This window comes from Oncorhynchus clarkii, chromosome 25 (genome assembly GCF_045791955.1).
Source record: "Oncorhynchus clarkii lewisi isolate Uvic-CL-2024 chromosome 25, UVic_Ocla_1.0, whole genome shotgun sequence".
Lineage (NCBI taxonomy): Eukaryota > Metazoa > Chordata > Actinopteri > Salmoniformes > Salmonidae > Oncorhynchus > Oncorhynchus clarkii.
This window is the reverse complement of record NC_092171.1, coordinates 26,319-39,801: the sequence shown is the minus strand read 5'-3', so window position 1 is coordinate 39,801 and position 13,483 is coordinate 26,319. Positions and strand designations below refer to the sequence as shown.

Here is a 13,483-nt window from a genome sequence, read left to right as displayed (position 1 = left end):
CCACCTAACTGGTTCCCCATTAATCACACCATCCCCTCACATGGTTTAGGAATAGTTTACAGACACATTCACAGATAAGACTAACCAGACCTCTCCCCTCTCTGGGCCCAAGTAACTTTTTCCACATGAGCATGCTTATGAAAATGAATAAAACATCTTATTTATAAATGTTACCTAAAGAATTCTGATTCTGCCACGACACCTCTCACCATTAGCAATAACAGGGGAGTTTAACATTTCTGAGGGGGGTATGCTAGACACACAACTTTCTCACTTATAATTAATTATTCACGATTAATTTAGGATTATCTGTAATCATGGTAGCATCCACATTAATGTTTAGAAACATTCTATTATTTACAATAAAATGTACTCAAATGACAATACATAATTTACCATTCATTTCTATTGGGCACAAAATAATCTGAAACACAACCAAAACAAACTGCAAATGCATCCAACAAGTTTGTGGAGTCATTTTTGTTGTTGTTGTTGTTGTTATCATTTAAGGCCAGGTACCACAGCCTAATAGAGTATTATTATTTTCCCTAGATTGCAGGAAATGGCAGTTACAGGTGTTCAAAAAAAAACTTGAGTCCAAAGGCACTCCCTTGTTAGAAAGTCCTGGATCGAACCCTGAACACAAATTCATTTGGACAAATACTTTTGGGTTCCCTAAAATGGGGGGACTATGTACAAAAAAATGCTGTAATTTCTAAATGGTTCACCCGATATGGATAAAAATACCCTCAAATTAAAGCTTGACAGTCTGCACTTTTACCCCAGTCATTGTATCATTTCATTTTGGACAGCACTGCATATATGTTCTAATTCTATGGTCACTGCACTCTAGGTACACATTTTTTGTTTTTATTTTGTGACCAACAACTTCATTCCCATTTGCAAGAATGTATAAATTGTGTGTGAATTGCATCATCAAAAGTCAGATCCGTATAGGAGTTTCCAATCACATAGAATCATATTCGTGATGGATTCATCATCTAATACAGAGAATTGCTGCAAACAGAAAGTCTCCTGAGTAGGGCAGCTCTCTAAGGCAGTGCATTGCAGTGCTAGGGCTGTCACTACAGACCCTGGTTCCATTTCCGTTCGGCCCAATGTCGTCCGAGCTAGGGTAGGGTTTGGCTGGCCTAAGCCGCCATTGTAAATATTAATGTATACTTAACCGACTTGCCTAGTTAAATAAAAGATTTCTGTATTTTTTTTTATGTACGTAAGAGACAACAGTGTGGGCGTATTTTATGTGTGTCTATTTTGCGTGTGTGACTGACCTTAGCGGTGTCATCCAGCAGGTGTCCACGGTGTTGCAGGCCGAGCACAGGTCTGACTCTACGAACTCGTACTTCTTGGACCAGTCCAGCGGTTCGTAACGCAGCCGCTCCTGGATGACGGCGTGGAACCAGGCCAGTAGGAAGTAGAGGCGGGCACGCTCATTGGGAGCCTGAAGAGGTGGTGAGGAAAAGGTTGGTTTAGTAATTCAAAAGGGTCAAAAGAAAACATTCAGTCAAGTTTAGAGGAAGGAGTGTGTGTAAGTGAGAGACCAACACGAAGGTAGAGTGACAGGAGAGATCAGAAAGCTAGAAGGAGAGAATGAGAGAGAGGCAGAGGAAGGCACAGTGAGAGAAAGCCAGAGAGAATCAGTATTCATATGGTTGTGTCACCTTGCACATGTGAAACACGGGGATGCTGTTGAAGGTCCTCAGAATATTGGCCTTGACACTGGGAGGAGGCTCAAATACAAAGATACGTACAGCACGTAGCAGGTTCACTGGCACCTGAGATGAATAAGCGAGAGAAAACCCATTTAGATAGTCTAGATAAGTCATCCACAACTGTGCCACAGTGAGGTAAACAAGCTCGAGGTAAACAAACCAGAATGCTAAGTTATACCTCATGTAGACATTTGTAATTTAAGTTTTCAATATCTTTAATCTACAACAGAATGAGCTTGAATGTTCAAAATCAGTCACTAGTTTATAGGGGCTCCTGAGTGCCACAGCGGTCTAAGGCACTGCATCTCAGTGCAAGAGGCATCACTACAGTCCCTGGTTCACATCTGGCGGTGATTGGGAGTCCAATAGGACAGCACACAATTGGTTTGGCAAGCATTGTAAATAAGAATTTGGTCTGAACTAACTTGCCTAGTTACATAAAGGACCAAATACACACACATTGAAAAGTTTGGGGTAGCTGGAAATGGCTGCTTTTTAATGGAGTATCTACAGTTGTGGCCAATTTTTTAGAGATTGACACAAATATTAATATCCACCAAGTTTGCTGCTTCAGTGTCTTTATATATTGTTGTCAGATGTTACTAAGGAATACTGAAGTATAATTACAAGCATTTCATAAGTGTCAAAGGCTTTTATTGGCAATTACATGAAGTTGATGCAAAGAGTCAATATTTGCCCATATTTGGTATTTTTCAAGACCTCTGAAATCCGCCCTGGCATGCTGTCAATTAACTTCTGGGCCACACTGATGGCAGCCCATTCTTGCATAATCAATGCTTGGAGTTTGTCAGAATTTGTGGGCTTTTGTTTGTCCACCCACCTCTTGAGGTTTGACCACAAGTTCTCAATGGGATTAGGTCTGGGGAGTTTCCTGCCCATGGACCCAAAATATCAATGATTTGTCCCCTGGGCCACTTAGTTATCACTTTTACCTTATGTCAAGGTGCTCCATCATGCTGGAAAAGGTATTGTTTGTCACCAAACTGTTCCTGGATGGTTGGGAGAAGTTGCTCTCGGAGGATGTGTTGGAACTGTTCTTTATTCAAGGCTGTGTTCTTAGGCAAAAAAAATCCCTTGGCTAAGAAGCAACCCCACACATGAATGGTCTCAGGATGCTTTACTGTTGGCATGACACAAGACTGGTATTAGCGCTCAACTTGTCTTCTTCGTACAAGCTTTTTTCCGGATGTCCCAAACAATCGGAAAGGGGATTCAGAGAAAATGACTTTACCCCAGTCCTCAGCAGTCCAATCCCTGTACATTTTGCAGAATATCAGTCTGTCCCTGATGTTTTCCCTGGAGAGAAGTGGCTTCTTTGCTGCCTTTCTTGACACCAGGCCATCCTCCAAAAGTCTTCACCTCACTGTGCATGCAGATGCACTCACACCTGCCTGCTGCCATTCCTGAGCAAGCTCTGTACTGGTGGTGCCTTGATCCCGCAGCTGAATCAACTTTAGGAGACGGTCCTGGCGCTTGCTGGACTTTCTTAGGCCCCCTGAAGCCTTCTTCCCAACAATTTAACCGCTCTATTTGAATTTCCGATAAATGGTTGATTTAGGTGCAATCTTACTGGTAGCAATATCCTTGCCTGTGAAGCCCTTTTTGTGCAAAGCAAAGATGACGACACGTGTTTCCTTACAGGTAACCATGGCTGACAGAGGAAGAACAATGATTCCAAGCACCACCCTCCCTTTGCAGCTTCCAGTCTGTTATTCGAACTCAATCAGCATGACAGAGTGTTCTCCAGCCTTGTCCACGTCAACACTCACACCTGTGTTAATGAGAGAATCACTGACATGTCTTCTGGACCTTTTGTGGCAGGGCTGAAATGCAGTGGAAAGAGGGACTTTGCAATTAATTGCAATTCATCTGATCACTCTTCATAACATTCTGGAGTATATTCAAAATGCCATTATACAAACTGAGGCAGCAGACTTTGTGAAAATTAATATTTGTGTCATTTTCAAAACTTTTGGCCACGACTGTACATAGGCGTACAGAGGACCATTATCAGCAACCATCACTCCTGTGTTCTAATGGCACGTTGTGTTATTAACCAATCCAAGTTTATAATTTTAAAAGGCTAATTGATCATTAGAAAACCCTTTTGCAATGATGTTAGCAAAGCTGAAAACTGTTGTTCTGATTAAAGAGGCAATAAAACTGGCCTTCTTTAGACTAGTTGAGTATCTGGAGCATCAGCATTTGTTTGTTCGATTACAGGTTCAAAATGGCCATAAACAAAGAACTTTCTTCTGAAACTCATCGGTCTATTCTTGTTCTGAGAAATGAAGGCTATTCCATGCGAGACATTGCCAAGAAACTGAAGATCTCGTACAACGCTGTGTTCAACGCTCCCTTCACAGAACAGCGCAAACTGGTACTAACCAGAATAGAAAGAGTGGGAGACCCCGGTGCACAACTGAGCAAGAGGACAATTACATTTGAGTATCTAGTTGGAGAAACAGATGCCTCACAAGTCTTCAACTGGCAGCTTCATTAAATAGTACCTGCAAAACACCCGTCTCAAAGTCAACAGTGAAGAGGCGACTCCGGGATGCTGGCCTTCTAGGCAGAGTTCCTCTGTCCGGTGTCTGTGTTCTCTTGCCCATCTTAATCTTTTATTTTTATTAGCCAGTCTGAGATATGGCTTTTTCTTTGCAACTCTGCCTAGAAGACCAGTATCCCGGAGTCTCCTTTTCACTGTTGACGTTTAGAGCCAGTTTGCGCTGTTCTGTGAAGGGAGTAGTATACAGCGTTTTACGAGAATAGACTGACGAGTTTCAGAAGAAAGTTCTTTGTTTCTGGCCATATGCCTATGTAGATATTTACAACATTATGTTCAATAAGATATTATTTTAAAAACCTCTTAAGTCTACCCCTTCCTTTTTTGAACGTTCTGTTAAAAATCGCGCAACTTTTCAGCGTCCTGCTACTCATGCCAGGAATATAGTATATGCATATGATTAGTATGTGTAGATAGAAAACACTCTGAAGTTTCTAAAACTGGTTAAATCACGGCTGTGACTATAACAGATCGTGTGTTTCATCGAAAAGCGCAAGAAAAACTGCTCTCTGAAAGCTAAAAATTATTTCCATGCGTCACTTTCATGGGTTGTTAAAAGCGCACAAAATTAATTATCGACCTGCATGCAATTCCTACAGATTCCACACGATGTCGCCATTGTCGTCATTTTCCAGGGACTTTTTTCTTGGTAAATCCAACTAACTGGATTCAATTTCTTCCGGTCTCCACCAGGATGTTTTGAATGTGCACATTGGCAGCCATTGATATGAAGACGAGGAGCTATTGAATATACATCGCCCTGTAATCATTTTGATAGATTATAAACATTTACTAATACCTAAAGTTGGATTACAAAAGTATTTCGAAGTGTTTTGTGAAAGTTTATCGTCGACTTTTTTAATTTAAAAAAAATGACGCAGCGTTTAAAAACAATGTTTTTTTCTGAATGACACAGCTTCCATAGAAAGCTATTTTGGGTATATATGGACCGATTTAAACGAAAAAAAAGACCCAATAGTGATGTTTATGGGGCATATAGGAGTGCCAAGAAAGAAGCTTGTCAAAGGTAATGAATGTTTTATATTTTATTTCTGCGTTTTGTGTAGTGCCGGCTAAGCTAAATCTTTGTTTACATCGCATTCAGGCATTTTGGGGTGTTGCATGCTATCAGATAATAGCTTCTCATGCTTTCGCCGAAAAGCATTTTAAAAATCTGACTTGTTGGCTAGGTTCACAACGAGTGTAGCTTTAATTCAATACCCTGCATGTGAATTTTGATGAACGTTTGAGTTTTAACGACATTTAGCATTTAGCATAGCGCATTTGCATTTCCAGGTGTCTACTTGAGACATCTGCGTCTCAAGTAGGAGCAAGAAGTTTTAAATGGAGAAAAAGTGCTTTTCTTTCAAAAACAAGGACATTTCTAAGTGACCCCAAACTTTTGAACGGTAGTGTATTTTGATAAAATATTTTTTTGTTTAAAGATAATGATTAAATACTTCTACCCTGAAACCTAACTATTAGAGATTATAGTTTATGTAGCATGTATAAGGAATAATTAAAGTGTTAAACATAAGTCCAACTAGGCTCAGAAGAGACCTGTAAGGGAGAGAAATGTGTGTGCCTAAGAAAATACTGAGAACAATTAAACTGTGTTTGACTCGACCTGGCTAGAACTCTGAGAAACTTATGATAGGACAGGGAGTACTTCTCAAGGTTTCCCTAATCTCGGGGAATGGAACCGTCAGCTGGGTAGTGATACACAGTGGTGAGAACTATGGAGAAGGATGCAACTCACCTACTGTTTGTGTGTATGATTGTGCGTAGGATACCTACTGTTTGTGTGAAAGTATGTGCATAAGTAAGGAGCGAGGTATAAAATGGATGTCTTTGTATAATGGACTTCGGAGTGCTTTCGTGAATATTTTTTTTGGACAATTATAAGCTGGGAAATCTGTCCATTTCATTTAAACCAGAACCTTACAAACTCTGGGTTGCAGACTGAGTAGATTAATTGTAGTTTATGAACATTGATAACGGAATTCTCATAACAATTTGGTCCTTTGAGCCGGATTCCAATACCTGTCCCTGTCGTCCAAAGGTAACACGCCAAAAACCGTGCACGGGCAGGTCGTTGACCCGTTAATTCCATAACAGGCCGGTATATATCTAAGGTCGACAGAGACAGTGACGGAATCCAAAAAAGCTTTTCCCAGCCTACAAGACGAAGGTCATTAAATCTTTATTCACAAATTTGGGGGAATATTTTAAGACATCTTGGACTTGATATTCTAAACACCTAGAATTAATCAAGAATAGGAACTTAGTTATTCTAAACAGATTCACCGTGATGGTTTAATACTTTGTGTATTAACGAAATCAATCAGGTCCGCAAAGACCTGAGGTACATGTGAACTACCATAAATAAAACTAGCTTAATAATTGAGGTCTGTGAGAAAAGGCCGAGAGGTTATTAAGAAGGGATATAAAGTAGGTGCTGTGAGATAGGACGGTGATTTGGTGAAAATAGGATAACTTAAATTATGAATTAACATGTGGTAAATTAACCATAGATCCGATTCAAAAGACATGCCTAAATAAAGTCCTAAATTGAGGAGAGGATATAAAATAGGTTTTGTGAGATAGGACTATGCGAATAAAATTGTATGCGAACAAAATAACTCAAATGGTCAATTAACAAGAGTGAATTAACCATAGATCCGATTCAAAAGACAATACTGAAATAAAGTCCAAAAAGGAGGAGAGGTGAGAGATTTGAATTAAACGAAACGAGGTAAACTAATCATACATCCAAATTTCTAGTCATAATAACTACAAGGTTTTAACTAATAATGGGAGGTAAATCCTCAAAGGAGGTCCCGGAATTAACCGGGGATGAGAGGTAAATCTAATGCCCAAAATGGAGAAAGAAGTATGAATTTGAGAAACGTCTAGATGTAGAAAGATGAGAATTAATGATAAAGTAGATACATAAGATGTGTAGATAGTCAAGGGAAACAGCAGGTCGAGGGTTATCTAACCTGGCTGTCTGAAGCCCAGAAAAGAAGTTAAGAAGGCAAGTGTAGAGAAAGGGTGAGAGAAAGTTTCAAGAAGGATATCAGTGGTGAAAAAAATGATGTGCGTGTGAGACTTAATAACTTAGCAAAAGTCACAATAGTAATTATTTCTAAATTCTGAGTAGGAGATAGAGTGACAAAAGAGGAAAGGAAAAGAGAAGATAAGGGGACATGCAGAGAGAAAGAGAGAATCATCACCGGAGAAATGCTTGGACCTTTAAATTAGGGCTATTTTCTGGGAATTGTCTCGGTAGTATGTGCCTGATTTTACGACTACAGACAATTATAAATACGGTTATTTGCGAAGAGTCTTTGACATTTCAATAGCTTTGGTGGTCCAGGGGTATAATTCTCACCTACTATGCAGGAGAACTGGGTTCATTTCCCAGCCTATGCACCAATAGAGTAAAATCTGGGTGTCTGATTGTAATTCAACTATTGGTATGTTTTGCCTGGAGAGATATGATCGTTAGTGTTTGTTTAAGATAGAAACTGAACGTTTTAATAACTTGTTTAGGTTAAATTGAAAGACTAATTCATTCAAAATACTAGCAAGGCGATACCCATGTAATATGTTGTCTGTTGCCTAAATGGTCTGCTGGAATGACTGAATCACAGAAGAGACAGTTACCTAAATCTAATGTAGAGAGGTAATTGTGATAGAGTTGTGCCCACCGAAATGTGTTTTTTATTCTTATGGATTGACTGATGTAGGTTATACATGTTACTTTTAAATCTTGGACATTTCATAAGTGTGAAGCCGGAAGAGAAGGGAAAGTTGTAAAGTTTGGTTTTACGATAGAGGTAAGGCAGAACGTTGTTTGAGTAGGGGTTATGTTTTCGCCTACTGGGAAGAGTAGGTGAGTTAGTTTATTTTTGGCTGTAAGGGATTCAGGTCTGAATAGTTAACTTTTACGATTTGTGATAGTTTCTGATTATTGTTTTTTGTTTTAATGTTTAAGTAACAACAGTGAATTTGAGCAGGAAGTTAATGTATTCTAACATTATAAATCTGTTTCCATTATGTGGAACAAAAGCAGATTGACTAAAGGTGCTTTTCCTTAAAGGGAACTATACAGTCATCTCTCATGGAGGACATCTTAAAGGGGTACACACACATGGAATTTTTATTTTCTGAGTTTTAATTAAACACGTGAATTATTTTGATAAGGGAATGTTCTGGGAACCTGGGGTACAACATGTAGAAAATGCCTGACGGGTTTTCTTTAATTTGTCTAATATAGTAAGAAACATTTATTTGAAGGGGTGGTGTGACTTTTGACCTCTATGATGGCTTTCCTTTGTGGTCTGATCAGCCTCATGGGAGGGCTATTTGGATAATGAATTTAAGGTAATTTGTAATACTGATTTTAAGGTCATTTGTGTAATTGATAATTATGGAGTTTATAGTTCTTTGACATATTTGTAATTTGAACCAATGAGAAGAAAGATAGGGCATAACCTTTGACTAAGGGTAGACTTCCTTAAGTCTGTCTTCCTATGGCCATAGGGGTACAATAATTTTTCTTTGTGGAGTGTTTCAGAGTAGTGATTATCATCTGATTATGTTATTTGAAACTTTGTTTTATCTTTTGACCAATTATTATTATTGAGTATTTTTATACAATACTCTCATGGAGAATTATGGGTTAAACATGGGTTTATAAAAAACTGCCATAAGGTTATTTTGAAACTCCAACTATTTTGGCTTTATAATCAATACAGAGAAGTACATTATTTTTAAACCTGCATATTTAGTTAAAGAAAATTAATGTTAGCAGGCAATATTAACTAGGAAAATCGTGTCACTTCACTTCATTGCACGCAGAGTCAGGGTATATGCAACAGTTTGGGCCACCTGGCTCGTTGCGAACTAATTTGCCAGAATTTTATGTAATTATGATATAATATTGAAGGTTGTGCAATGTAACATAAATATTTAAACTTAGGGTTGCCACCCGTTCGATAAAATACGGAACAGTTACGTATTTCACTGAAAGAAAAAACGTTTTGTTTTCAAAATTATAGTTTCCGGAATTGACCATATTAATGACCAAAGGCTCGTATTTCTGTGTTTATTATACTATAATTAATAATAATAATAATATAACTATAATTTCATAGAGCAGTCTGACTGAGTGGGGGTAGGCGGCAGCAGGCTCGTAAGCATTCTTTCAAACTTTACTGTGTTTGCCAGCTGTCACGTTCTGACCTTAGTTCTTTTGTTATGTCTTTGTTTTAGGTTGGTCAGGGCGTGAGTTGGGGTGGGTAGTCTATGTTCTTATTTCTATGTTGTGTTTTTGTGTTTGGCCTGGTATGGTTCTCAATCAGAGGCAGGTGTCGTTTGTCTCTGATTGAGAATCATACTTAGGTAGCCTTTTCCCACCTGTGTTTTGTGGGGGATTATTTCCTGTTTAGTGTTTTTTTTCTATTTAACCTTACGGGACTGTTCGGTTGTTGTTATGTTCCTTCACTTTATTGTTTTTGTTCAGTGTTCAGTTCTTTTTATAAAAAATATGAACACATACCACGCAGCGCATTGGTCCTCCGATCCTTCTTACTACTCCTCGTCAGAGGAGGACGAAGACAACCGTTACACCAGCAGCTCTTAGTAATGCTTGATTCACAATATGTTTATGACTTCAAGCCTATCAACTCCTAAGATTAGGCTGGCAATACTAAAGTGAATTTGAAAAAATCCAATAGTCAAAGGTGAAATACAAATGGAGAGAAATAGTCGATGCGTCATAATGCCTATAATAACTACAACCTAAAACTTCTTAACTGGGAATATTGAAGAACTGGGAATATTGAACCACCAGCTTTCATATGATCTCATGTTCTGAGCAAGGAACTGAAACGTTAGCTTTTTACATGGCACATATTGCACTTTTACTTTCTTCTCCAACACTGTGTTTCATTATTTATTTGAGACTAAAAATATTTGATTTATGTACTATATTATGTTCAAATAAGTGTTCATTGTTCAGTCAGTATTTTAATTATGCCTTCCGTCGTCACTTGCATCAGCATTATTGGACTCACCTGGACTCACTTGTCTCCTGTTTATTTCCTCCCCTATATTTGTCAGTTCCCTAGCTCTGTTCCCTGCTGCTTCATTGTAATTGTCTTTTGTCTTAGTTTCTGTTTTTGATATTGTTCCTGTCTCGTGCTATGTCCGTTAATTATTAAATGTTTACTCCCCGTACCTGCTTCGTCCATCCAGTGTCATTCCCCGTGACACCATCTGTACCTAGAGATAGATGTAGTAGTAGTAGTAGCTGCCCTCCAGTACACCTACACCACCGGATGTCACAGGAAGGTCATAAAGGTCAACAAGGACAACAGTCACCCGAGCCACTGCCTGTTCACCCCGCTATCACCCAGAAAGGCGAGGTCAGTACAGGTGCATCAAAGCAGGGACAGAGAGACTGAAAAACAGCTTCTATCTCAAGGCCATCAGACTGTTAAACAGCCACCACTAACATTGAGTGGCTGCTGCCAACACACTGACTCAACTCCAGCCACTTTAATAATGGGAATTGATGGAAATTGATGTAAAATATATCACTAGCCACTTTAAACAGTGCTACTTAATATAATATTTACATACCCTACATTACTCATCTCATAGGTAAATGTATATACTGTACTCTATATCATCTACTGCATCTTTATGTAATACTTGTATCACTAGCCACTTTAAACTATGTGTTGGGGAATAATCAGAATTAGTTGGGTAACATAGATAAGATGTTCTATTTTCATTATATGCTTGTGAGTTACTTCTCATCAGAATGTCTATTTTTGTATAATACTGTTGGCCGGTTGCAGTTCTCTGTCATGGAGTAAGTTACTTGGGCCGCAGAGAGGGGAGGGGTCAAGCTTGTCTTCATATGTAAACATATCTTTTAAATCAATTATCTCTTGGCTCCACAATGTCTGTGTGCCAGTCACTGTGTCTCTGTGATCTTGTCAAGGAGGGGTGTATTTGATATATGCCTGATGAAATGAGGATTTTTTTTATGGTCCTGAGAGCGAGATGAGAACATAGTTTAGGAGACAAAGCTGAACGATAATTTATAGCCAATGCTGTCTGGCTATGTGTGTCTTTGCTATAAGGATCTCAGTTGCAATGTGTAAGGAAGAATTCATTGATAGACACTGAATTGATCTGAGAGTCACAGGGTTGTGATGGAGCTCATATAATTAAAGATGGACTTTATGATAACTCTGACTTGTGTGTGGTTTGCTCTCATGATTTGGTAAATACAGGAAATTTCCACGACATATGCCACTTTGTTTACATACCCTACATTACTCATCTCATATGTATATACTGTACTCGATACCATCTACTGCATCTGCCTATGCCATTCTGTACCATCACTCATTCATATATCTTAATGTACATATTCTTTATCCCTTTACACTTGTGTGTATAAGGTAGTAGTTTTGGAATTGTTAGGTTAGATTACTCGTTGGTTATTACTGCATTGTCGGAAATAGAAGCACAAGCATTTCGCTACACTCGCATTAACATCTGCATGTGACAAATAAATTTGATTTGATTTGAATCAAGCGGAAAACTGACTGAACAACTCAAACTCCCCAACTTATGCTCTCCAAATGGACGTTAGATGTAAGGGCCTAGATGCCCATACATTGACATTTGTTCGCTATACTCTACATATCGGGATGCTTTGCACAAGGACATATTGTTGTGGCTCACAATTCCTGAGCATGAAATGGCACAGGATGTTCATTATGCTGCGTGGCTATATTGACATGTCACCATTAAATCCCATGAAATCTATGGTGGGATGGCAGGCAGACTTCTGTGTCTCCCTCTGCCATATGGACACATTTTATGATACACAGAGAGCAACTGGCAGCAATATAGCTGAGCACAGGACTCTGAGATGTACTGCAGCAGGTAACTTCGATTGTAAACTACATCAAACCACATCCACTGCGCGCATGTCTGTTCGCAAAACTGTGGAGATATGGTATCCGAGCATGACAATGTTCTATTTCACACCAAGGCTTGGTGATTATCGAGAGGGCGTGTTAGAAAGATTCTTTGCATTGAGAGAGGAACTGTCATTTTACAATTCATGTAAAAAAAAAAACAACAGACAGACTTGGTTGACTTTCTTTGTAATGAAAAGAAGACGTCTCCTCGCCTATGACAGACATATTTGGCTAACTGAATGCAAGCATGCAGGGGAAATACAAAAACGTTCTACAGATGAGTGACCGAATCAGTGGATTCATAGGAAATTTTTTTTATTGGAGAGTCTTTCAAAAGCTAACCATGCCTCCTTCCCTCGGCTGTGCCATGTTCCTGAATGCTTACGTGACTGACCATTGGTTGTTGTTGTCATGTTCTATCTTTCCTGTCTGTTCCCTCCTGGTCTTGTGTTCTTCTTTCCTCTTAAATATTGCTTCCTATGCGCAAAGGTTGCTGAGGTCTGGGGAGGAGGAGGTTCGCTGGGGCAGGTGGAGGTGTGAACACATAACCCCTCACCAATTTGGGACGCAGAGGCTGTGTCAATTTGGGACGCAGAGGCTGTGTCAATTTGGGACGCAGAGGCTGTGTCGTTGTTCCGGGGCCCTTGTTGGTCCCCGGTTTTATGGGGGGGAATGTGACGACCCTCCCACTCTGTCTGCCGTATTCTGTCTTTGTTCTTGTTTCCTTATTAGGATGCCGGTGGGCGGAGTTGAGAGGGTCGTCAGCTTCATGGGAAACACCTGGGCCCGGTGTCGCCCAGGATAAATTAGACCTCTTCCACATTCATGGAGGAGACTCCATGCAGATACCTTTGTAGATTGTGTTGTGGTTCTTGGTGGCCTTTTGTTTGTTTGCTTTGGCACCTTTCAACACCCTGCATTATCACATTCATGCATGCAAAACAATCACTTACACTACTGATTATTGATTACACACACCATTGTATATTTTTCTTAGTTGCTTTAGTTAATAAATATATATTTTGTTATGCCTTATCTCCACGTTGTCTCCCTTTGTTATGGGCTTTGAGCCGGTTCGTGACACATGTTTGTAAAATAAAACAGGATCAGTAAGTGTCCCAAACTCCAATGCACGGAAGAGCACTTTGGGA

At 39.4% G+C, this 13,483-nt stretch overlaps 1 pseudogene; it reads right to left on the bottom strand.

Annotated features, from left to right (window-relative positions):
• The window catches only part of LOC139383255 (cytoplasmic dynein 1 heavy chain 1-like), a 35,529-nt pseudogene extending 22,374 nt beyond the window's left edge, over positions 1 to 13,155 (bottom strand).
• Between the last annotated feature and the right edge of the window lie 328 nt (positions 13,156 to 13,483).